The sequence below is a fragment of the Amblyraja radiata genome, chromosome 4, assembly GCF_010909765.2.
Source record: "Amblyraja radiata isolate CabotCenter1 chromosome 4, sAmbRad1.1.pri, whole genome shotgun sequence".
NCBI lineage: Eukaryota > Metazoa > Chordata > Chondrichthyes > Rajiformes > Rajidae > Amblyraja > Amblyraja radiata.
Window position 1 is genome coordinate 73081596 of NC_045959.1, and position 24985 is coordinate 73106580.

The window sequence follows — 24985 nt, forward strand, 5'->3', positions numbered from 1 at the left end:
TCAAAATATGGAGAGGACCGGGGGACAGGGAGGACACAATTTCTTGGCGGCTGCGCGCGCATGCGCACACTCACACACACACACGCGAGGCTTCAGAGGCTCAATCCGGCGCTAAATGCAGCTCAACTCTGCCTGTCTCGCCGGGTTCATCTACAGCCCTGCCTGGACTGACGGGATACCAGCTTCTCAGCGCTGGCTGTAAACCTGGGCCATATTTCCCGCAAGTCCAGGCAGCGCTGTAGGTTAACCCGGCGGGACAGGCAGAGTTGAGCTGGGTTCAGCGCTGCTTCTCTGCGCTGGCTGTGGGCCTGGGGGCACAGCTCCCGTCTGACTCCCGACGTCTCTGGCCACCCCCGGGTGTGGGGTGGGTGGGGGGGGGGTGGGCACTCAGTTAGGGACGGGACAGCGCCAGAGAGCTGGGATCGATCCTGGCTGCGGATGAGGCGCATGTCTGCACCGAGAGTGTTTTGGCACGTCTCCCTCCTCCAATCACCCTGCTCTATTCTCAGTCCAACCCACCCCCCCCCACTCCTCCCTCCTCCAATGTTTGCGCTGAATCATCATGTCCCGCCCCCATTGCCTGCTGACCGACGTCTCTCTCGTCCAATTGCCGCCCTCGATCAGCAGTCCCACCCCCACTGTCTCGCGGAAAGCGGAGATTTCACCGTGCTTTAAAATCTGGATTACAAAAACTTGGGGGGGGACTGTCCCCCACCTCTCAAAACAGGGGCAGGGAAGTGCCCCCCCTGCCCCTACCCCCCGGGATTTCCGCCCCTGAAGATGGCACTATATTGTGGGGAACTTACTCCATTTTGATAGTTTAAGTCACCTGATTGGTCCATGTTTAATTTTGAAAATCGGACTAAAAATTAATCTGCTCCTTCCCCTTTTTTTGGTTTTATTTCCGGAATTTGGGTTAGATCACTTGGCTTTTGAAAAGTGTTTGCAAGGGATGTTAAAACAGCCTCTTCTCTTGCACTATCATCCACTATTATGTTTGCCAAGGCTTCATATGTTGGGTGTCCTAGGGCTACTAGAAATTTGGTGTTTTCAGCTGGAGTTATTATTTGTTGTATGGTCTCCCATAAGTCTCGGGAATCTGCAAAATATACATGCATTGTGGTTCTTAAATAGTCTGTAAAGACAGCAGGTGACTTCTTTCTATCAGGGATTTTGTTTAGTACTGCCATTATTTCATCTGTGGTACGGGGATTATTCATACTTACTGCACTGGTCGAATCAAAGGCTGTACTAAGCACTACCCTCACTGGGAACTGTCTATGGGATATCAGTTCAATTTGAAAACTTTCGGTTACATCAAAATCTATCTCGGTATCTTCAATCACTGTCTCACCCTCAGATGAATCTTCCCGTTCACTAGGGGGCTCCCAATACTGTCCAAATAAGTTGTTCCTCTTTCTCACTGCTCGTATAATCTGCCTAGGTTGTGGCTCACAGAAATATTCTGGCTGTTGCACTATATCATACCTTCCTTTTCTTTAAATACCAGGGCTAGCCTTTTCTTTCTACTCTGGGTGCCATAAGCTACTGGACGTACTATTAATGATGGAATGGATGAAGTCATAGAATCTGGCACCCCAGTCTCTGCTATCAGTAGAGTATGCTCAGATGTAGAATCTGCTGGAGTAGTTATAGGTTCTGCAGACCTAAAATATTTATTACGGACACAAATCATACAAGGTGCAAGTTTTATTCCAGTTTATTTATTCATGTGTGTATATATTTATACAATGGTATATGGACACACTGATCTGTTCTGTATTCGTGCCTACTATGTTCTGGTGTGCTAAAGCAAAGCAAGAATTTCATTGTCCTATCAGGGACACATGACAATAAACTCTCTTGAAAAGCCTGTAAGTTTCAGCTAATAAGGGTTAAGCAATCCTGACAAGTGCAGGGAACCTCCATTTTATGGTGTCTTTAATTTGGCCAGTATTAACACTAACAGAGGAGAAGCAACTGTTCCTCATTCTGGTGGTTTGTGCTTTCAAGCTTTTGTATCTTCTGCCTAACGAGAGCGGACAGAAAAAGGAATGACCGGGGTGGGACAATCTTTTAATTATGTTGGGTGTTTTTCCGATGCAGTGTGCCGTATAGACGGAGTCAATAGTGGGGAGTCTGGTCTGTGTGATGGACTGGGCTACATACACAACTCCGCAATTTCTTGTTGACTTGGGCAGAGCTGTTCCCAAACCAAGCTGTGGTGCAAACTCTATGCTTTCCATGGTTCATCTGTAGAAGTTTGTAAGAGACATTAGAGATATGCATAAAACTCTCAGTCTCCTGTGGAAGTTGAGGTATTATTGTGCCTTTTTGGCTATCGCGTCAATGTGGTTAGTCCCTGACAAATCACCTGTAATATTTATGCTAAGGAACTAGAAGCTCTCGACCATTTATCTCAAGACATTATATATAATTAATGGATCTAGGGTTTTATATCTTTTACCAAAGCAAATTATATTAATGTGCTTTTATTAAGATCTAAATCAAATCAAATAAAATGTTATCTGGTCTTGACAAGATTTAATATTAATAAGACATGCAGGCAGTGTCAGAATTTTAATCACCACCAATTGAGAAACCACGAGGGCTGAATTAACTCCATGGGTCAATATTGTGTGGAAACTGATCCAACCCACATTTTTACTAAATGGGTCTCTGATTGTTCTTTGATTTTGAATTCTAGTGGAATTTGAATTCTTCGCCGACTGGTTAGCATGCAACAAAAGCTTTTCACTGTACTTTACAAATACAGCATTTGTCCAGGCAACCTGTCAGGAGCTGGAGAGCTGGTTGAGAGCAGTGGACCGGTCGGGGCTTCCCAGCAAGTTCAAGGCATGGATTTACCAGCATGGTATCCTGCCAATGATACTCTGGCCACTGCTTGTCTACGAAGTCCCAATATCTATTGTAGAGGGATTGGAGAGGAAAGTCAGCAGCTTTCTCAGAAGGTGGCTGGGACTGCCCAGGAGCCTTAGCAGCATCGCCCTTTACGAAAATAACACCAAGCTCCAGCTGCCCCTGAAGTCCCTGGAGGAGGAGTTCAAGGTGACTCGGGCCAGAGAGGTGATGATGTACAGGGACTCCAGTGACCCCAAGGTGGCTCAAGCAGGGGTGGAGGTGAAAACTGGGAGGAAGTGGAGAGCCGGCGAAGCCGTGCTGCAAGCAGAGTCCCGGATACGTCACAGAGTCCTGGTGGGACAGTGACTCGGGGAAGAGCAGGCCTGGGAATCTTCCCATCTCCCCAGTTTGACAAGGCCAAGGGGAAGGAGAGGCGCAGGCTGGTCCAGGAGGAAGTGAGGGCAGTGGTGGAGGAGGAGAGGTGTACCAGAGCAGTTGGATTGAGGCAGCAGGGAGCCTGGACAAGGTGGGAGCAGGCCATGGACCGAAAAGTCACATGGACTGAGCTCTGGCAGGCTGAACCACAGCGCATCAAGTTCCTGGTCCAGGCAGTGTATGATGTCCTGCTCAGCCCATCGAACCTCTTCATCTGGGGCAAAGCGGACTCTCCAGATTGCCCGCAATGCTCAGGCAAGGGGACGTTGGAACACATCCTGAGCTGTTGCCCAAAGGCTCTTGGGCAGGGCCGGTACACATGGCGTCACGACCAGGTTCTCAAACCCATTGCAGAAGCCATCAGCATGGGAATCAGCATCTGTAGACGAGAACGCCCCACCACCCAGATGATCACCTTCGTGAAGGCTGGAGTGCAGCTGCCAAGAACCACAGCAGCCAGGAATCAGTCAGGAATCCTGGTGACTGCGCAGGACTGGCAGCTTTCCGTAGACCTGGTGAAACAGCTGAAGTTCCCACAGCACATTGCCACGACCACCCTGAGGCCAGATATCCTCCTGGTCTCAGAGGCGACCAAAAACATCGTCTGGAACTGACAGTGCCGTGGGAGGACCGTCTGGAGGAGGCCCACGAGAGGAAGATGGCCAAATATGAAGAACTGGTCATAGACTGCCGCAAGCAGGGCTGGAAGGCAAGGTGTATGCCCATCGAGGTTGGCTGCAGGGGCCTTGTCGCTCTACAAAGCCTTGAGTGCACTGGGCATCAACGGAGTGGCAAGGAGAAGGGCCATCAAGAACACCACAGAGGCAGCGGAGAAGGCCTCGAGATGGCTCTGGATCAGGAGAGGACGTCCATGGGGAGGAGCGAATGCCACCTGAACACAAGTCGTGGTCCGATCAACCACGGCTGGGTCGCCTGGGTGAGGGTATCTGATGTTGAAAGACCCAAAACACCCAATGACCCCAGGTTACATCACTGATGATGTGTTCAGGAGCATCTATCGATGTATTTGTATCAAAAAATGGTACACGTGACAATAAACTGAAACTGAACTGAAACTAGTTAGAGAACATCATACTCCTTAAAGGAAAGTGAGCTTGTTCCATACCAGTAATAGATTCTGATTCTGTAATCTGCTACATACTCACATGTATCTTCAAGTGCTACGATTCTCTGTGGCAATGAGAATGTCATTATTGTCACATAGCTCAGACTTCCAAAGCCAAATTCACCTGTGCAAACATAGGACATGTCCAGCTTGAGAAACCACAACGTTTGCAAACAAATCTTGCAAGATGGACAGCAGATACTGCTCATTGCCAACATTTTGAGTAACTTTACCATCCCAGGAAAACCACTCAATCCCAACAATGGAGTTGCCCACTCAGTGATTTGGATCTGTAGCAGCACCAAGTTCTGTTCCAACTTTCTTGGCTCTTGTTCCAGCTGCATGGGAAACCTATTCTCACCCAACAATAAGTGACCTGGGCTCTTGAATTAATGTGAATGCCGGCTCTGCACCCAATACTTCTGAATGATTTGGTGGAAGGATGCACACACTTCTGTAGGCCAACAGGTGCCTTACCAACACCATATATCACAACCCAGTTGAGGTACTTTGATCACAGCCATCTCATACAATTGGCAGCAGTGAAAGGCATTTGCTCTCCATTTCCCTGTGCCGGACTGTGCATGAGATTCTGCCAAGATTCTGCAAGAACTCACGGGAGTATACCCCTGGAATGGTATTGCAACTAACCCATGGAGAAATCTACACCCATGTCATTCATCATCTACATAGGATGACATAAGATTTACCATAACCTTGACCTTATCATCAACACAACCCCAAAGACCTATGATCACGTTAATTCTTGGGGTTGGCTGGAGCGCTTGTGACATCTGGTCTATGGAACGCATCTACATGACAGCTTTCATCATGAAACTTCCTCACCTTTTGGCCCTTGCGGCCCAAGAATGTCCCACTGAAGTTGTTCTCTGTAATGATGCCCTGGAAAATGGAAATGATCCATTGCACTACAATGCTGAGAACTAAATTCTGTACTCTGCATCTTTTCTCTTTGTTCTACCTGTAGTACTTGAGTAGCAAGGAACTGCAAATGGTGGTTTACACTGAAGATAGACATAAAATGCTAGAGTAACCCAGTGGGACAGCAGTATCTTTGGAGAGAAGGAATGGGTGACATTTCGGGTCAAAGGGTCTCGGCACAAAACGTCACCCATTCCTTCTCTCAAAGAAGCCGCCTGTTCCGCTGAGTTACTCCAGCATTTTGTGTCTAACTTCTATTGTGTTTGAGTTTGGCTTGATTGTATTATGTATCATTTGATTTGATTGTATCCCATGTGAAACAAAGCTTTTCATTGTATGTTACAATAATAAACCTAAACCTAACATGACTGTCCCCCTTTGGTTCCCCATGATCACAGTCCAGAATTGTAATCCAACCAATTACCTCCAAAGTCATTTCTATTCTGTTGGCCATTTCACATGGTTCCCTTGTTACATTTACAAAAATAGTTAGATTTGCTTTCCAGTATCATTTCAATATATTTTGAGCAACTGAACCATCCTATCAACAACTAGAGAGCAGCCCTGAGTTATTATCTACTTCATTGGAGGCCCTAAGCCTATCTTTAATCGTATATTACAGGACTTTATCTTGCACTAAATGTTATTCCCTTTATCAAGTATCTGTACACAATGGATGGCTCGATTGCAATCATGTATCGCCTTTCCATGACTGGTTGGCCGCAACAAAAGCTTTTCACTGTACTATGGTACATGTGACAATAAACTAAGCTATATTAAAGCATGGTATGATGCTAAGTTTTTTTTTCCAGAAGCCTTCAAGTCCTCTGCACCCACAACTTAGATCAAGAGTCTTACCCCATCTTTTTGTGCAACTTACCTGCTCCTGATTTGCAAACCTTCATTTGGTGAGGCCTAGCCTAATGTAGCTATTAAAGCTGATGAGAAGAGTGATGCTGCTGTTATTTGTCTCCATCTTGTGGGATGCTAAACAAACCTCTGACACTTTCTTCCACCTCATTAACCCATAGTAGCCTCACTCGCAACACCCGTCCATCTTTCCCCAGGCTCTTTGAGATACCCCAATTGCACTATGATATCATTTGGCCCTCTGGCTCTCTGCTGCTTGCTTGAATGGAAGTCCAGCTAGTGTCCATCTACTCTCTTGCCCAATTGAATTTATTTTCATTGTTTCTTTTTTAATTCCACTCAACTCAATAGCGTTTCCTACCTTGGGGTAATCAAAGTTCTGCATTTTATTCTCGAGGTATCTCTTCCACATTTCTGATGCCAGCTGCTTGATGACCAATAAGAAAATGGAGGAATAATTCCAAAAAGCTGAGAAGAATATTTTCATGTAGCCTTATAGGCCTGTCCCACTAAGGCGACTTTTTAGACGATTGCAGGAGACAATGCAGTCGGCACATGGTCGCCACACGTTTGCGAGTGGTTGCCGGGCAGTCGCCTTCATGGTCGTGAGGAGTTCCCGCATTCTGGGAACTAGTCACAGCCTCATTATGGTCGGCGCAAATGTTTCAACATGTTGAAAAATTAGCGGCGACCAGATTGAAGCCGCCATGAAGAGTGGCGAGAATTCTCGAGCCATAGGTGGGTTAGCAGGAGGTCCTAGTGGGTTGCCAGGAGGTCGAAGGTTCTTGTAGGTTATAGCCGGTGCTGACCGGTGAATTTCATTGGCTCATTGGGGAGAAAAATGTCAGCAGTAGTTTCAGAACCAAGGATAACTGACTGGTAATGTTAAATGTCCGCCGAGCTTCACAGCCGTGTATCTCTGGCTTCTTAAAAGTTGTCTCCACTCCTTCTCCCCCCTCTCCCCCCTCTCCCCTCCTCTCCCCCCCTCTCCCCCCTCTTTTAAAGGACTTACCGTACACTGTGCTTTAGCCATTTTAATTACAGCGCCAACCTTCCTGTTCATCGCAGTGTGAGTCTGTGTCACCTTGGCTTTGCACTGTGTGAATTTCACTCAGACAGCGCTCCCCCCGCTTGCCCTGTCCCCAGCCTGCACAATGGGCTGGTGAAGGAAGCAATGTGTGTGTGTGTTCCACTCTGACCGTTGCCGTTCCAGTTGCCGGATTTTCAGGCGACTGCCGGAAACTTGACAGTCGCCGGCAGTCGCCTGAAAAATCGCCTAAGTGGGACAGACCCATTAGGCTTCTGACAAAATATTCGAGAAGCAATGCTGATAAATACGACAGGAAGTAATTTTGATATCTGAGCTGAGATGCATCTTGATAAAATAGAGAGATGATCTTACCTTGTACTGACACTACACCGATGTAAAAAAAAATCTACTTTGCAGCACTGTCATTCCTTGCATTACTGAACACAAAAAAATCACAAATTTTAAACAATAGAGGAAAGGAAAGGTTGATAGGTCAACATTAGCTATGTGTAAACAGGCTCAGTTACATCAAGTGGAAATTATTATGGATCATCTCTTTGCTTTAAAGTATTTGCTTTAAAGTACCTAGTCTTTGCTTTAAAGTACCATCCAAATTGAATCCAATATAATGCAGGGCAAAATAATTGCTTCTCTCATTAAAATAAATTTGAAATTACTTCATTGAGTCCCACGGACATATATATGGAATGATTTGTTATACAGGTTGGGTTTTGCGTATATGTTATCCAACACCTGAATATATCAGCCTAGTAGGAAACGTGAAGTCTGCCCATGTGACCATACTTGAACGAGCATTAGGAATGAGTGAGTCAAACTGCAAGGTCAAGCTGAGCTTGGGCTGATCCAAAGGATTGAGTTGGCTCTACACAACACTATTCAAGCCAAGATCATAAAGCACAGCATTCTATAAAAGAAACAAAATAGATTGCTTTAGTTACTTCAGAAAGGGAAGATATTTTTCCTTCCATATTGTACATAATATAACGTTTTAGTTTTTATAATTTTCTTGTATAATACTTATGAGATATTATTGGAATATTTTCAGCTACATTCAGTTTTTTTGTTATTTCCTTTTTTTAACCAATTTCTTTTCACTGGCCATTTCTGTGCTTTGCTGTGTTACTCTTTTCTTGCTTTCGCAAGCTTGAAGTGAACAGGAGAACCTGAAAGATCTTTTGATCACCTTGGGTTGGACCAATTTCTGTAGAGAAAGGTAAAGGTTGGTGTTTAGTTTTAATTTAGTTTAGAGATACAACGTGGATACAGGGTCTCCGACCCACCGTGTCCTCGCCGACCAGTGATCACACATACACGAGTTGTATCTTCCACACTTGGGACAATTTAGTGAAGCCAATTAACCAACAAACTTCCATGTCTTTGAAACGTGGGTGGAAACCGGAGCACCTGTAGAAAACCCACGCAGTCACAGGGAGAATGTTTAAACTCCATGCAGACAGCACCCATAGTCAGGATCAAACTCGGGTTCTGGCGCTGTAAGGAGGCAACTGTACCGCTGCAATAAGGTGCCATGGTGGTTATCAGAAAATCTCTCACTGAATCTTCCCAACATCAAAGAGACTACTCTGTATTCATGATAAAATGTTGAAAGTTCACAGACTGTTTAATGATGAATGACTGCACAGTCAACTCAATGCCCTCAATTGCAAAATTATTGATGGGCATCCACCTTACACTACTATGAATTTATTTACAGTCCTGATGCAATATATTTAAATATAATAAAAATGTTGTGGCATTTCTATTCACAAAGCAATCGGTCATGTGTTACAGATCATACAGATCATGTGCTACATGTGCTATATGGGATCCAAGGAGAGAGCTGAATGGAAGGAAGCAGAGGGTGATGGAGGAAGGTTGCTTCTCAGACTAGAGGCCTGTGACTAGTGGCGTGCTTCAGGGTTCGGTGCTGGGCCCGATACTGGTTGTCGTCTACATCAATGATTAGGATGAGAACATACATGGCAAGATTAGCAAGCTGATGATGGCACAAAAGTGGGTGGTTTTGCAGATAGTGAAGATGGTTGTGAAAAATTGCAGCAGGATCTTGATCGAATGGCCAGGTGGGCGGAGGAATGGTTGATGGAATTTAATACAGAAAAATGTGAGGTGTTGCATTTTGTGAAGTCTAACATGGGTAGGACCTACACAGTGAATGATTGGGCTCTGGAGAGTGTTGTAGAGCAGAGGGATTGAGGAGTGCAGGTGCATGATCCCTTGAAGATGGAGTCACAGGTAGATAAGGTGGTCAAAAAGTATTTTGGCACATTGGCCTTCATCAGTCATAGTATTGAGTATGGAAGTCAGGATGCATTTAGAGTATTGTGTTCAGTTCTGGGTACCATGCTATAGGAAAGATGTTGTCAAGCTGGAAAGGGTACATAGAAGATTTACAAGGATGTTGCCAGGACTAGAGGGCCTGAGCTGTAGGGAGAGGTTGAGTGGATAAACACAGAATGCTGGAATAACTCAGTGGGACAGGCAGCATTTCTGGAGAGAAGAAACGGGTGACATTTTGGGTCGAGACTCTTTGAGTAGGCTGGGACTCTATTCCTTGGAGTGCAGGAGGATGAGGGGTAATCTTATAAAGGAGTATAAAATCGTCTGTTTTATTTTAGATTACCAGCATCTGCAGTTTTTTTTTCTAATTTCAGATAATATATTTTATTTGCCAAATTAAGAAATTTCAAAGACTCCAGTGGCATAACTCCTTTGGTAGGTATATATAAGATACTATATATTACATTGAGAGATAACGATTGTGCTTGTTGTTTGATTATATGTATTTGTAGGTATGTGAGAATGCATGTTCTTCATCTTTAGAGGCAGAAGTGTACTGTATATGGATAAAAATAGTCAGCAATTATCAGATGAGCAGGTTGATGCATGCAAGAATGCTGTGGTAAAATTCACTGGGGTATCTTAGTTGTCTCATTGAAAAGTTAAGTTTGATACCTCACATCCAATTTCCCACAATAGCCTTGAAATTATCAGAAGAACACAGTGATGGAGTAATTCAACAGGTCACGTAGCATCTCTGGAGAACATGGATAGATGACATTTTGGGTCAATACCATTCTTCAGACAACCCAATTAGTATGGGTACGTACAACTCATTGGTGATGAGTAAATGGCATTGAACTCCACAGTGATTTGCGTTTCTTAATGTCGATTTTAAGCAGCCACTGTTCTGCTGGTCTTATGCCCAGGGTAAAGAGACTCAATAATTCCGCAATATGTTGAACTGCATTCAATGGCATGATTTGCTTTGAAATCATAACAATGGTGTAATCAAGACTGATTTGAAGTAGGTTGCTAAGTGCTAAGCGGTGGAGTTGCTGCCTTACAGCGCCAGGGACCCAGGTTTGATCTTGACCATGGGTGCCTGCATGGAGTTTTTACGTTCTCCCCGTGACCTGCGTAGATTTTCCCAGAGATGTTCATTTTCCTCCCACACTCCAAAGAGGTATGTAGGTTAATTGGCTTGGTATAAGTGTAAATTGTCTCTAGGGGGTGTAGGATAGCGTTAATGTGCAGGGATCACTATTCGGTGCGTACTCGGTGGGCCGAAGGGCCTGTTTCTACGCTGTATTTCTAAACTAAACTAAACTAAACTAAACTAAACTAAACTAAACTAAACTAAACTAAACTAAACTAAACTAAACTAAACTAGACTACATTAAAAAGAGTAATTGAATGTAATTTGGGCTCATAGATAGTTAACATTGTCAGATTCAGTTGGGTTAGCAACCTGATTGTGTGACGCTGCTTTCCTCAATAACGGGAGTTTCCAGGAACCTGCCCGCTCTTGTCACTATGAGCTACTGTTGCTATGGTGCAACGTTGACAACCAGTCACAGAAATAGAGGAAGAGCTCTGATTGGATGCTGTCTTTAGCTTTTGTCTCTTTCAGCTGTATTTAATTTCCGTACATTGTGACGCCGAGCTTCAGTCTGGACGTGGGGACAGGCAATCATTTCAAATAACCAATGATGTCATTACAAGAAATAAATCTGTCCCTTTGCAAGTGGAAAGAATTATTGTATTTCAAGTTATATGTAACTTAAAGATGGATATTTTGTAAGGCACCAATATTTCTGTTAAATTTTATCGAAAAATTAACCCATTGTCAATGCACCAATGCAACTGAAGTGGTTGTTTGTAAGGATTGGAAATACCCTAGAAAGCTGTTTAGCTAGAAAGCAATTATACTTTTAAATGTTCTGACTGTTTATCATGTAGTTACTTGGAAATGTTATGTATCATGCAATGGTAATAGGGTGGCATGGTGGAGCAGCGGTAGAGTTGCTGCCTTTGCAGTGCCAGAGACCCGAGTTCAACCTTGTCTACAGGTGCTGTCTGTAAAGAATTTATATGTTTGTACGTTCACAGTGTGACTGCGGGGGTCTTTTTCAGGTGCTACTGTTTCCTCCCACACTCCAAAGACATAAAGGCTTGTGGGTTAATTGGCTTCTGTAAATTGTAAATTGTCCTTAGTGTAGTGTAGTGCAGGGCAGTGCATGTGCATGGATGATTGCTGGTCGGCGCAGACTCAGTAGGCTGAAGGGTCTGTTTCCACACTGTATCTCTAAAGTTTAAAGTCTAAATGTATGAAGAACTGGTCATTTTGTGATCTCTGCACAATTACTTGCAAGTACCTTTGGAGTTATGATTAATCCTTTTCGGCTAGATCTCTTAATGCAGTTTTACTGCAGCTGTCATAAATCATTGCACAAGTCCTTTGGAAAAATGGCAAGATGTTCACAGAAGTGAATACTCAACTTCTCCGACAATGATTTGAAGATCGAGTGGCAAAAGTGGCAGCCACCCAGTGAGAATTAAAGGAGAAACAAAGATCCTTCCAAAACTATAGGCCTCACCAGTTTCACAAATGTCAAATGGCTTCTGTACTTACCCCTTCCCTTTCCCTCCTCCCACTGGACCTTTGTTGCAACAGGTTCTTCTGCAAAGATGTAAGCATATTTCTTTAAGTACCACATAAAAGTGCCAGCTTCCCTTTGGCAGGCCCTGCTTTTTTTATTTACGGCCTGCACTATTTCTTTAAACTCTCTTAGTATAAAGTTATAACGATTTAGACTAGGCAATTAAATATGACATCTCCAAGTTTGCGGATGACACAAAGCTGGGTGGCAGTCAAAAGTCGAGAGTCAAGTGTTTTATTGTCATATGTCCCGGACAGGACAATGAAATTCTTACTTGCTGCAGCACAACAAATATGTGAATATGTAAACATTGTATATAACGCAAAAAAAAGAAAAAGTTCAATAAATAACAAATATAGTGCAAATAACAAATAATAATGTAGTCTTTTGCAGTTCAGAGCTCCTAGTTTATTCATTGTGTTTAATAGACTGATGGCTGTGGGGAAGAGACTGTTCCTGAACATGACGTTACATTCTTCAGGCTCCAGTACCTTCTTCCTGATGGCAGTGGTGAGATATGTGTGTCCAGGATGGTGTGGGTCCTTGATGATTTTGGCTGTCTTTTTAACTACGATAGATCCCTTCGACAGTGGGGAGGTCAAAGCTGGTGATGGACTGGGCAGTGGTCACAACTTTTTGTAGTATTTTTCGCTCCTGGATGTTCAAGTTGCCAAACCAAGTCATGATGCAACCAGTCAGAATGCTCTCTACTGTACACCTGTAGAGGTTTAGGAGAATCCTCTTCGAAATGCCGAATCTCCGTAATCTTCTCAGGAAGTAGATTGGTTGATGTGCCTTCTTTACAATTGCATCGGTGTGCTGGGTCCAGGAAAGATCTTCTGATATATGCACGCCCGGGAATTTGAAGTTATTGACCCTCTCCACCATCGTCCCGTTGTTATAAACAGGATTGTGGGTCCTCATCCTTCCACTACTAAAGTCCACAATCAGTTCCTTGGTCTTACTGATGTTGAGAGCCAGATTGTTGTGCTGGCACCATTTGGTCAGTCAGTCGATCTCACTTCTATACTCGTCCCCATCTGTGATTTGTCCAACCACAGTGGTGTCATCGGCGAACTTGATGAAGGAGTTCGCACATGGGTATCGAGTGAGTAAAGCAGGGGGCTGAGCATGCAGCCTTGAGGTGCTCCCATACTAATTGTTATTTAGGAATGAAGTGGTTCCTCCAATTCGAACAGACAGTGGTCTGTGGATGAGGAAGTCAAGGATCTAATTGCAGAGGGATGAGCAGAGGCCCAGTTCCGTGAGCTTGGTAATCAGCTTGGAAGGGATGATGGCATTAAACGCCGAGCTGTAGTCTATAAACAACAGCCTGACGTGGGTGTTTTTATTGTCCAAGTGGTCCAGTGCGGAATGGAGAGCCAGTGAAATTGCATCTACCGTTGACCTGTTGTGGCGGTATGCGAACTGTAGTTGGTCGAGTTTCTTGTTGAGGTAGGAGTTGATGTGCACCATAACCAACCTCCCAAAGTACTTCATCACCACAAACGTTAGTGCCACTGGTCGATTGTCATTGAGGCACATCACCTTACTCTTCTTGGGCACCAGTATTATTGATGCCCTCTTAAAGCAGGTGGGAACCTCAGACTTCAGAAGTGAGAGGTTGAAAATGTCCGTAAAAACGCCAGCCAGTTGGTCTGCACAGGTTTTTAGAACACAGCCGGGTATACCATCAGGTCCAGGCACTTTCTGAGGGTTCACCTCCCTGAAGGATCTTCTGACGTCGGCCTCTGTGACTATGACTGTAACACCGTCAGGGCGAATAGGGGCTTGGGAAGGCACATCAGTGTTCTCCCTATTGAACTGTGTGTAGAACGCATTGAGCTCATCAGGGAGTGATGCTTCGCTGTCATTTGAGCCGCCTCCTGATTTCGCCTTGTAGGAGATGGTATTCAAGCCCTGCCACAGTTGCCGTACATCAGTCTCATCCTCCAGTTTAGAGCTGAGCTGCGATGCGGATGCTATGAGGCAGCAGGGTGACTTGGATAGGTTGGGTCAGTGGGAAGATGTATGGCAGATGCAGTATAATGTGGATAAATGTGAGGTTATCCACTTTGCTGGCAAGAACAGGAAGGAAAATTATTATCTGAATAGTGTCAGATTAGGAAAAGGGGAGGTGCAATGAGACCTGGGTGTGCTTATACATCAATCACTGAAAGTAAGCAGGCAGTGAAGATTGCTAACGGCATGTTGGCCTTCATTGCAAGAGGATTTGAGTTTATGTGCAAGGAGGCCCTACTGCAGTCGTACAGGGCCCTGGTGAGACTGCACCTGGAGTATTGTGTGCAATTTTGGTCTCCTAATTTGAGGAAGGACATTATTGTTATTGAGGGAGTGCAGCGTAGTTTCACAAGGTTAATTCCCGGGATGGCAGGACTGTCATTTGATGAAAGAATAGGTCGATTGGGCTTGTATTCACTGGAATTTAGAAGGATGAGAGGATATCGTATAGAAACATATAAAATTCTTAAAGGCTTGGACAGGCTAGATGCAGGAAAAATGTTCCCGGTTTGGAGAGTCCAGAACCAGGGGTCACAGTTTAAGAATAAGGGGTAGGCCATTTAGGACTGAGATGAGGAAAAATTTCTTCACCCAGAAAGTTGTGAATCTGTGGAATTCTCTGCCACAGAAGGCAGTGAAGGACAATTCACTGGATGTTTTCAAGAGAGAGTTAGATTTAGCTCTTAAGGCTAGAATCAAGGGATATTGGGGGAAAAGCAGGAAAGGGGGTACTGATTTTAGATGATTAGCCATGATCATATTGAATGGCGATGCTGGCTCGAAGGGCCGAATGGCCTACTCCTGCACCTATTTTTCTATGTTTCTTTGTCTGAAGAAGGGTCTCGACCCGAAATGGCACCCATTCTCTCAAACTGAAGAAGGGTCTTGAGCCGAAACATCATCCATTCCTTCTCTCCAGAGATGCTGCCTGTGCCTCCGAGTTACTCCAGCATTCTGTGTCTATCCTTGTTGTTCTTGCCCTGAAACACTGTACTTTTTTCACGCAGCACATATTCAACCTATTCTCTTTTTATTGGTACTTTATTCTGTTTCCACCATGCTCAAAATAAAGTGTATGAAAATGAAATAAGAATTCCCACTGCTAATTGAAAACAATTGTAAACGCAAAACAAATAAATTAAAACATTTTTACTCAGAATCATTTACTCATGAAGGCTAATATAAGACGCATGGTTTACATTTCTGTTACTTATAATTCTGAATTTAGCAGTAAAATTACAAAGATTGGCAAAAAGCCATCTCCAAAACACAGGACTGATTTATAGTGTTCAATACCAGACCCAGCTATTGATTTTTGCACCTAACTCTGGCTCCACCTAAAGAATTTAAAGATAGGTTGATCTGAGAAAAGTATTGATCAGAATTCCCTGTCGCCAGCACAGTGTACAATTGACACAGTGTGCACGAAGCCACTATTGTACATTAAGACACAGACATTGCTCGAGGTGAAAAGGTTAAGTGCTAAGCAGCAAAAAATTCAGAAATATTGCGACGATTAGTTCTGTGGAGCCACAAAAGGTCACGGCCACTGGTGGTATGTTGCTTTCACAGAGCACCAACATGATTCAACACCAGACTTTCCTTTCAACGAATCTGGCTTCTATGCTGTTCTATTAGACCATCTCCAACTCTAATAGTAAATATTTACCGGTCCCAGGGCTGGGTGAGTGGATTACTCCATTTGATGTATTCAAGCCTTAGAAGTTTCCTGAACCTGTCAATGACCTGCTTATGTTTGCACTATATGTTTATACAACACACCTGGATTTGCTCCAATTTGGTGTCGGGTCTAGGAGGAGCAACTTGATTGAAAGTCAGAAGTTTTCCAAAATCAATTTTGTTTTAAAATGTAATTTGAACAATTACATTTAGATGCAGCATTGTAAAGTACAGCGAGACACACTGGTCTCATGAAAATCCATTGGAAAGTAAAGGGGCTGTCCCACTTGGGTGACCTAATCCGCGAGATTGCCCTCGACTCATACTTGCAGCATGGTCGACACGAGGTCGTAGGAGGTCTTTATAACTCTCCTTCATGCTCAAGAGTAGTCCCCGTGTACTGGAGGCCTCAGCGAGGTCGCGGCGTATTTTTCAACATGTTGAAAAATGCCCGCGAGTAAATAAAGGTCGCCATGGAAAAAATCGATAATTTTTTACTCATAGGTTTAGTCGTAATAGGTCGTAGTAGGTCATAGTAGGTCGGCATGTTTGTCGTAGGTAATCGAGGGTGGTCGAAGGTAGTCGTAGATAGTCTTCATCATAGTTGAAGGGAGGTCGAAGGGAGGTAGAAGGAGATCGAAGGAGATCTTCTTCACTCTCCACTATTCGGTGTCCAATTTTCCCAAAGCTAGTCGTAGCTAGTCGTAGCTAGTCGAAGCTAGTCTTCAACATATTCGAAGGAGGTCTTCAACATGCCATTTTTTCAAACTCTCCTAAACGCTTCTAAACTCACTAATTAGTTCGCCCAAGTGGAACAGCCCCTCTATGAAGTTCATAATTTCATAAATTCATGTTCATCGGAGCAGAGTTTGGCCATTGTGCCATCGAGTCCACTCCGCCATTCAACCATAGCTGATCTATCTTTCCCGCTCAACCCCATTCTCCTGCCTTCTCCCCAGCTGGGGACCATCCAGTGTAGACACTGTAGAATCCAGTGGTCTAACTATTAAAAGAGAAATGGCATTCGATGATCTTTCTTTTTGGACAATTTTACAATTTTTGATAACAAGAATGATTCCTGAAAATGTATATGGAATAAAATAAAATAAAGGGCGGCATGGAGGTGCTGCTGGTAGAGCTGCTGCCTCAAGGCGTCAACTACTTGGGCTCGATCCTGACCTTGGGTGGTGTGAGTTTGCACATTCACTCTTTGACCAAATGAGTTTCTTCTGTAGGTTAATTGGCTAGTGTCTAGGGAGTGGATGCGAAAGTGAGATGACATTGAGCTGGTGTGTGCGGGTAATTGATTATTCTCCTAGAAGACTTCAACGCCAGGGTCGGCTGGGAGCAACACCTCCGGAAGGGTGCCATAGGAAAGGAATGCATCGGGAACATCAACTCCAATGGAGCTCTGCTTCTCAGCAAATGTGCTCAGCACGACCTCATCATCACTAACACCCTCTTTCGCCAGAAAAACAAACTAATGGCATCTTGGAGACACCCACGCTCCAAACAGTGGCATTTCATTGACTATGTAATTGTACGAGCCAGGGACCGCCATAGCGTGAACATCACAAGGGCCATGATCGATGCAGATGACTGCTGGACAGATCATTGCCTCATCCACTCCATGATGTCCATCAAACTCAAGAGGAAGAGGAGGATTCAAAAGAAGCAGATCCGGCCAAGGCTGAACCTTGAAAGCCTGGAGGAAACAGCCACCCAGCAGTGATTTCAGGCTTCTCTTGGGGAAAGCCTCCAACAGGAATATCCTGATGATATTGAAGGCCACTGGAGCCGGCTCAAATCCACCATCCTTGATACCTGTAAAAACATCCATGGGTGCAAGTCCAGAAACACCAGTTCCGGTTCGACGAGAACGATACAGAGATAGAACAGTTCACCTCCAAGAAAAGGAAAGCCTTTTGTGCCTGGCAAAATTATGTAACCTGCAAGGCCAAAACAGCGGCTCACTCCAGAGCCAAGACGGACGTCCAGAGCCGGGTGGAGGGAGCTTAAGAACTATTGGTGGACAGATAAGGCTCTGGAAATCCAGAGACTGGCACTTGGGTGATACCAGAGGCTTCTTCAGCGCTACTAAGGCCGTCTATGGTCCAAGCTACCGTGGCTTAAACCCCCTGCGCTCAAAAGATGGACAAGAACTGCTGAAGGACAATGAGTCCATTAACGCCCGATGGAAAGAGCACTTCCAGGAACTCCTCAACTGTGACAGCACAACTGAACCAGACATTACCCACCGCATTCCCCAGAGTCCCATCAGGAAAGGCATGGAAGAACCTCCCACTATGACAGAGGTTCAAGATGCCAACAAGAGCCTTAAGAACAACAAGGTCATCGGTCCAGATGGGATCCCAGCTGAGATCTTAAAGGAAGGTGGACCGGAGCTCCTGTACCACATCTACGCCCTACTACTCAAGGTCTGGGAAAAAGAAGAACTTCCCTCAGAACTCAGGGATGTTCTAATAGTGACCATTTTTAAGAAGGGGAACAAGGCTGAATGTGGAAACTACAGGGGCATCCTGCTCCTGTCAACAACAGGCAAGTATCCTCACAAACCGACTTCTCCCACTGTCTGCGGAGGTATTCCCAGAATCACAGTGTGGCTTCCGCCCATCCAGAGGTACAGCAGACATGATATTCACAGCACGCCAACTCCAGGAAAAATGCCGTGAACAAAGGCAGCCTGTTCAAGGCCTTCATAGACCTGACAAAGGCTTTTGACTCGGTAGACCGCCAGGCTCTTTGGAGCACATTATCAAGGTACGGTTGTCACGACAAGTACATCAGTATATTGAGGCTTCTACATTATGACATGTTGGTCACAGTGCTCAGCAACTGCGGCTCTGGGTCCAAGCCCTTTTCACTGTGGAAACGGGGGTCAAACAGGGATGCATCATCGCACCCACCCTGTTTACCAACTTCATTGCTGCCATACTTCACCTCATTGGTGAAGAGCTGCCGCAGGGGATCCCAATACAGAACTGACGGTGGACTCTTCAACCTTAATAGGTTGAAGGCCAAGAGCAAAGTCAGTAACACCGCCATCTTGGAGCTTCAGTACGCGGACAACTTCACCTTTGCAGCACATTGAGCAGAAGACCTCCAGGGCATCCTGAATGCCTTTGCCAAGGCCTACAGAGCCATGGGCCTAGCCTTAAATATCAAGAAGACCCAGGTCCTACGTCAACCTCCACCCAACCAGCTGTCTGCCCAGCCCACTATAAAGGTGGACGACACCACACTTGAAAACCTTGACCACTTCCCCTACCTTGGCAGCATTCTTTCCTCAAAAGCTGACATCGACTCTGAGGTCAACCATCGCCTGAGTTGTGCCAGCGGAGCCTACGCCAGACTCAGGAAAAGAGTCTTTTAAGAAAATAATCATTTCGAGTGACCGCCGATGATGGTCGGCATGTAGCCATTGGCTTGACTGACCTGTTCCCGTTTCATATCTTTCAATCTTTGTATTTTTTTGAGCAGTACAGTGGTGCAGCAGTAGAGTTGCTGCCTTACAGCAGTGGCAGTGCCAGAGACCCGGGTTCGATCTTGACTATGTACATATGTACAGAGTTTGTACGTTCTCCCTGTAACCACATGAGCTCTCTCCGAGATCTTCAGTTTCGTCCCACACTCCAAGTCGTACAGGTTTGTAGGTTAATTGGCTTGGTGCATGTGTAAATTGACCCTAGTGTGTGTAGGATAGTATTAATGTGGAGGGGATCGCTGGTCGGTGCAGACTCGGTGTGCCAAAGGGCCTGTTTCTGCACTATATCACTAAACTAAACTAAGGAATCATTGAAATTAAAATAGTTCAGAGCTGGTAGTGAAATATTGCAGATTTGCTACGAGTAATTATACTTGTAATTAAGCCAGTTTGAACCTGAATCAGAAAGAATTCTACCTGCAACACATAGAAGTCCCACTGCTGCCAGGTCAAGGGTGTTTTATTGTCATATGTCCCAGATAGAACGATGAAATCCTTACTTGCAGCAGCACAATACCATATGCAAACATAGTCGTCGGTCGTGGCTATCCCTCGAGCTCGAGGATGATGTTCTACGTTCTGTTGTTTCTCCTAAATCTATGCCAATCTCAAGTAGGTAGAAATGGTTTGCACCATTGCTGTTAATGGAAGGGAGATTTTATGAAAGCTTCAAGGGTCTCGACCCGAAACGTTGCCTATTTCCTTTGCTCCATAGATGCTCCCTCACCCGCTGAGTTTCTCCAGCATTTTTGTCTACCTTTAAATTAGAATTTGTCATTTTAATGAGGTACGACAGCAGTTCATAGATCATCAGTTTTGAACTGCTAATTCTGTTCTGATTCTGTCTAATTTAGCAAGCTGCAGCAACACACAGCACAGTGGAAGCTGTCATCAGTGTACACGTATGATTTAAGTGTTTATTTTATTATGGTGAGATGTCCTTGTGACTGGTAAATTATTGAGGGTGAGGTGAAGTAATTTTTTCCCTTGGATTCTCCCTGGATTCTCATCTTGTGTCAGGTCTCGCGTTTGATCTAGTTTCTGTTTCTTATTGGTTTTTAGTATTAGAGTTTGCATTCTTGTTTTATTTTGGTGTCTCACATCTCCTCTTGTTTCAGGTCCCATTTCCTGTCAGGTCGTTTACCCTCATGTGATTGTTGGCCACGCCCTGATGTGTTTCACCTGTGTCTCGTTATCCCCTGCTAGTCTGTATTTAAGCCTTTTGTGTTTTAGTTCCCATTGCCAGTTTGTGGTGTATGCTACTTGGTATCACCTTGTTCCTGCTCTCGAAATCTTGTGACCTTGTGATCTCGACCTTTGCCTGTATTTTCGACCACTGTTTCTTGCCTGCTCCTATATGGTACTGTTGCCTCTGTTTTGCCTACCTGTGTACTGACTTGGACCGATTAAACGCCGAAGACTGATCTGCCCTGTGTCTGAGCCTGCATTTGTGTCCTCCTCCTCGTTCAGTTCTGACATCTTGTCGTGGTGGAGAAGCTTGTGTGGACCTGAGAGCAATGCCGTCTGGAGCTATGCTCCTGGTAGGGCCACCCATGGGGGTAAGGTCGAGGGGGAGGTCTCTGACAAAGAGCAATCCAACCAAGACCTCAACGGTGGAACAGGCGGAGGACGATGGCTGACCTTAGTGGAGCGTCACAACGGCGGGTAAGGCGGATGAAGGTTGCAGCAAAAAAGGGTCTCCGGTAGTCTTGGACTCCATGCCACTGGATCCTGACCCAGATCTGTCTAGGACCGTGGGGTGTCTGTCTGTGCACCAGTCTCCCCACGTTAAATAAAGTCATGCACAGGCGTCCTCCATATAGGGAATAGCACCCTGGAGACACCCATGGTCAGTCACGACCGAAGGGGGCCTAAGAAAGTCTGTGTGTCCTTTCCTTCTGAAAGAGAAAAAAGATAAGGAACATACATAGATCTTAATTTTTCTCCACACAGTAGTTTTCATCAGTGCCAGTTGCATGGGATCTAAGTGACCACAATGACCTAATTTTCTAAAAATTACATTTTTCCTTTCCATATGTTACACAAGGAACTTTAAACTTCCAGCATTAAAGGATGCAAATTTGGCTGCATGTGTTGATTACATACTGCTGAGCATTCCCATGTATGGCAACAACCTAAATCCTAATGTTAAAAATAGGATTTTAACTTTTCCAATATATACTGTCATTATGCCAAGGGCTTAGAAAGAGTAGAATGTGTCAAATGTGTTCAGAAAAGTTTCCTCAGGCAATATCCAGAGGGACCTACATGGAAGAGGGCTAAGCTTGGTCTACTCTTAGGAAATTGGGAAGGGCAAATGACTGAAATATAGGTGAGTGAGCCTTTTGGGACCAGTGACTACTGTTCTATTAGCTTTGAAATAATTATGGATAAAGACAGGAGAGCCCCACAAGTTAAAATTGCGGCAAGGCCAACTTTGACGGTATTAGATGGAAGCTTACTCAAGTTGATTGGAGTAGGTTGTCTGCTGGCAAAGGAACATGTGGAAAGTGGGATGCCTTTAAAAGTGGGATGACATGAGTTCAGGGCATGCATATTCCTGTTAGAGCGAAGGACAAGTCAGATGAGGTATGGAAGCTTGGATGATGAGATAAATTGAGTCTCTGTCGGGAAAAAGGAGGCATGGGATAGATATACTGTAGGTAGCTGGGATCAAATGTATCTCTGGAGGAGTTTCGGGAACTAAGGAGCATACTTAAGAAGGAAAACTGGAGGGCAAAATGGGGGCAGGAGATAGTCTGGCAGACAATATCAAGGAAAATTCAGGGATTTTATGTGCATTAAAGGAAAGAGGGTTACCAGACAGAGAATAGGGCCCCTCAGAAACAAAAGCAGACATCTCTGTGTGGAGGCACTGTAGATGGACAAGGTCCTCAATTAGTATTTCTCCTCTGTTTTTACAGTGGAGAAAGACATGAAGACTGGGGAACCTGGAACATTTAATAGAGATGTCAAAGACAGTCAGTATTACGTTCGAGGAGGTGCTGAACATCCTAAGATGTATGAAGGTAGACAAATCTCCTGGGCCTGATAAGATATTTTCGAGGAGTCTGTGGGAAGCTAGAGAAAAAAATTGCAGATGCCCTGGGTGAGGTAAATGACCCATCATTATATATGGGTGAGGTGCTGGAAGACTGGAGGGTGGCTATTGTGCCTTTATTTCAGATGGGCTGCAAGGAAAGTCCTGAGAATGGCCAGTGAGCCTAACATCTGTGAGGCAAGTGACTGGAGAGTATTCTGAGGGATAATAGATAAATGCTTTTGGATAGACAGGGGAAGATTAGGGATATTCAGCATGGTTTTGTAGACGCGAGTTAATGTCTTATGAATCTGATTCGAGGCCAGTTCATTGGCTATATTTAAGAGGGTTAGATGTGGCCCTTGTGGCTAAGGGGATCAGAGGGTATGGAGAGAAGGCAGGTACGGGATACTGAGTTGGATGATCAGCCATGATCATATTGAATGGCGGTGCAGGCTCGAAGGGCCGAATGGCCTACTCCTGCACCTAATTTCTATGTTTCTATGTTTCTATGATTGAGTTTTTTGAAGAAGTAAGCAAAAGGTTGATGAGGGCAAAGCTGTAACTTAGGGTGGTGGGCACATTGCTGTTTGCAGTTTTTATCGATGATTTAGATGTAAATGTAGAAAGTATGATCAGTAAATTTGCAGACATTATAGAGGGTGCTATCATAGATAGCAAAGATGGTTATCAAAAATAATAGCACAATCTTGATGAGTTGGGCAAGTGAGCTGAGGAATTGTTATTGGAGTTTTATGCCGAGAAGTGGAAAGAAAATTGTACATGTGAGAATATTTATAAAAATAAATGCAATATTGAAAATAACAACAATCATTAGCACCTCAACATAGAATGGTCCAAGGCAATTCACAGAGGCATCAGGATAAAATGAAAACAAACCAAAGATGGAAAGAGATACATAGGAAGGTCAACACCTGTGTGTGTGTGTGTGTGTGTGTGTGTGTGTGTGTGTGTGTGTGTGTGTGTGTGTGTGTGTGTGTGTGTGTGTGTGTGTGTGTGTGTGTGTGTGTGTGTGTGTGTGTGTGTGTGTGTGTGTGTGTGTGTGTGTGTGTGTGTGTGTGTGTGTGTGTGTGTGTGTGTGTGTGTGTGTGTGTGTGTGTGTGTGTGTGTGTGTGTGTGTGTGTGTGTGTGTGTGTGTGTGTGTGTGAGAGAGACATTGATACTTTCTCATGCCACTGCCACTTTCTTATCCACACCCTTACACACTAGCGGAAATTTACAGAGTCAATTAACATACGAATTTGGGAAGTGGGAGGAAACCAAAGCATTTGGAGGAAACCCACGTTGTCACAGGGAGGACATGCAAACTTCACACATGTAGCACTCAGGTCAGGATTGAACCCAGGTCTCTCACGTTGAGGCAACAGCTCTACCAACTGCGCCACTGTGCCGCCCTCTTTTAAGTGCTTTTTCTTACTTCTACTGAGCCTTCATCTTTTGGCTTCTAAATTCCTAAAACAGCAAAATTAGAAAAGAGACAGGAAAACTATCCAGCCTCATTGCACATCATTTAAAAAAGCTACATTAGAAAAGTATAGGAAACTTTGCTCAAAATTCAGCACGTAGACATTGAGATGATAAGGCACACTAAATGATTCATACTTTAAGCTGGGGACTGATGTCATGTAACGTAAACAGAACAGGGCTGAGAGGGGAAGTAAACCACAGTGAGTAAACCAGTACTCCTCCCAAAACCAAGTGAGCCACGGAGGGCAGGTCTGAGTCCAGGACAGGTTTCCTGGTGCCGATGTAAATGAGGTATCAGTGCTGTGCAGCAAGGTCACTTTGCGGACACAGCATAGAGAATCTCTGAGTCATTTACAAGTCACTGAAGAGAAACAATGGAATGGAAGCTCGAGACCTTAACGTTGTTTTAGCAGTGTCTGCTATAAAAACTGCAGCTGAACATTTTTAGTTGGCAAATCCCATTCGCCCAACCTAATCAATCCATTTACTGAATTTAATCAGGAAGTTAGCCTCAAGTTCAAATGAAACTTTAAATCAAATATTACAACCTGTAGAAAAATAATATTTCACCTAAGTGCCAAATAACACTGAAGTCTCTGAGTTTGTGATGGGTGAAGTTGAGAACTTGCGGACATTTTAAGTGTGTCCTACTTCAAGGCTAATACAATAGCGATATGTATGTTATTTGGACAGAATTTTACACATTTCTTTTAGAGCTTGCCCTAAATGTAATGTAAAAGGCAACAATTATAGGGATCCAGAAATAGAACAATAGTACAAAGAAAACATTTTGAAGAACTCTACATCACATTTCAAAGCATTTTCTGTTCACTGGTCTTGATCTTTGCAAGAGGAATTGCAGTAAGCTGTTACAGTGAATTAAATCACAGAGCCACTGAAAGTCAGCTGTTAAAGGAGGAAATCAGTGAAGGGTCTTGACCCGAAGTGTCACCCATTTCTTCTATCCAGAGATGCTGTAGAGACAGATTTTCATATTGTTCAA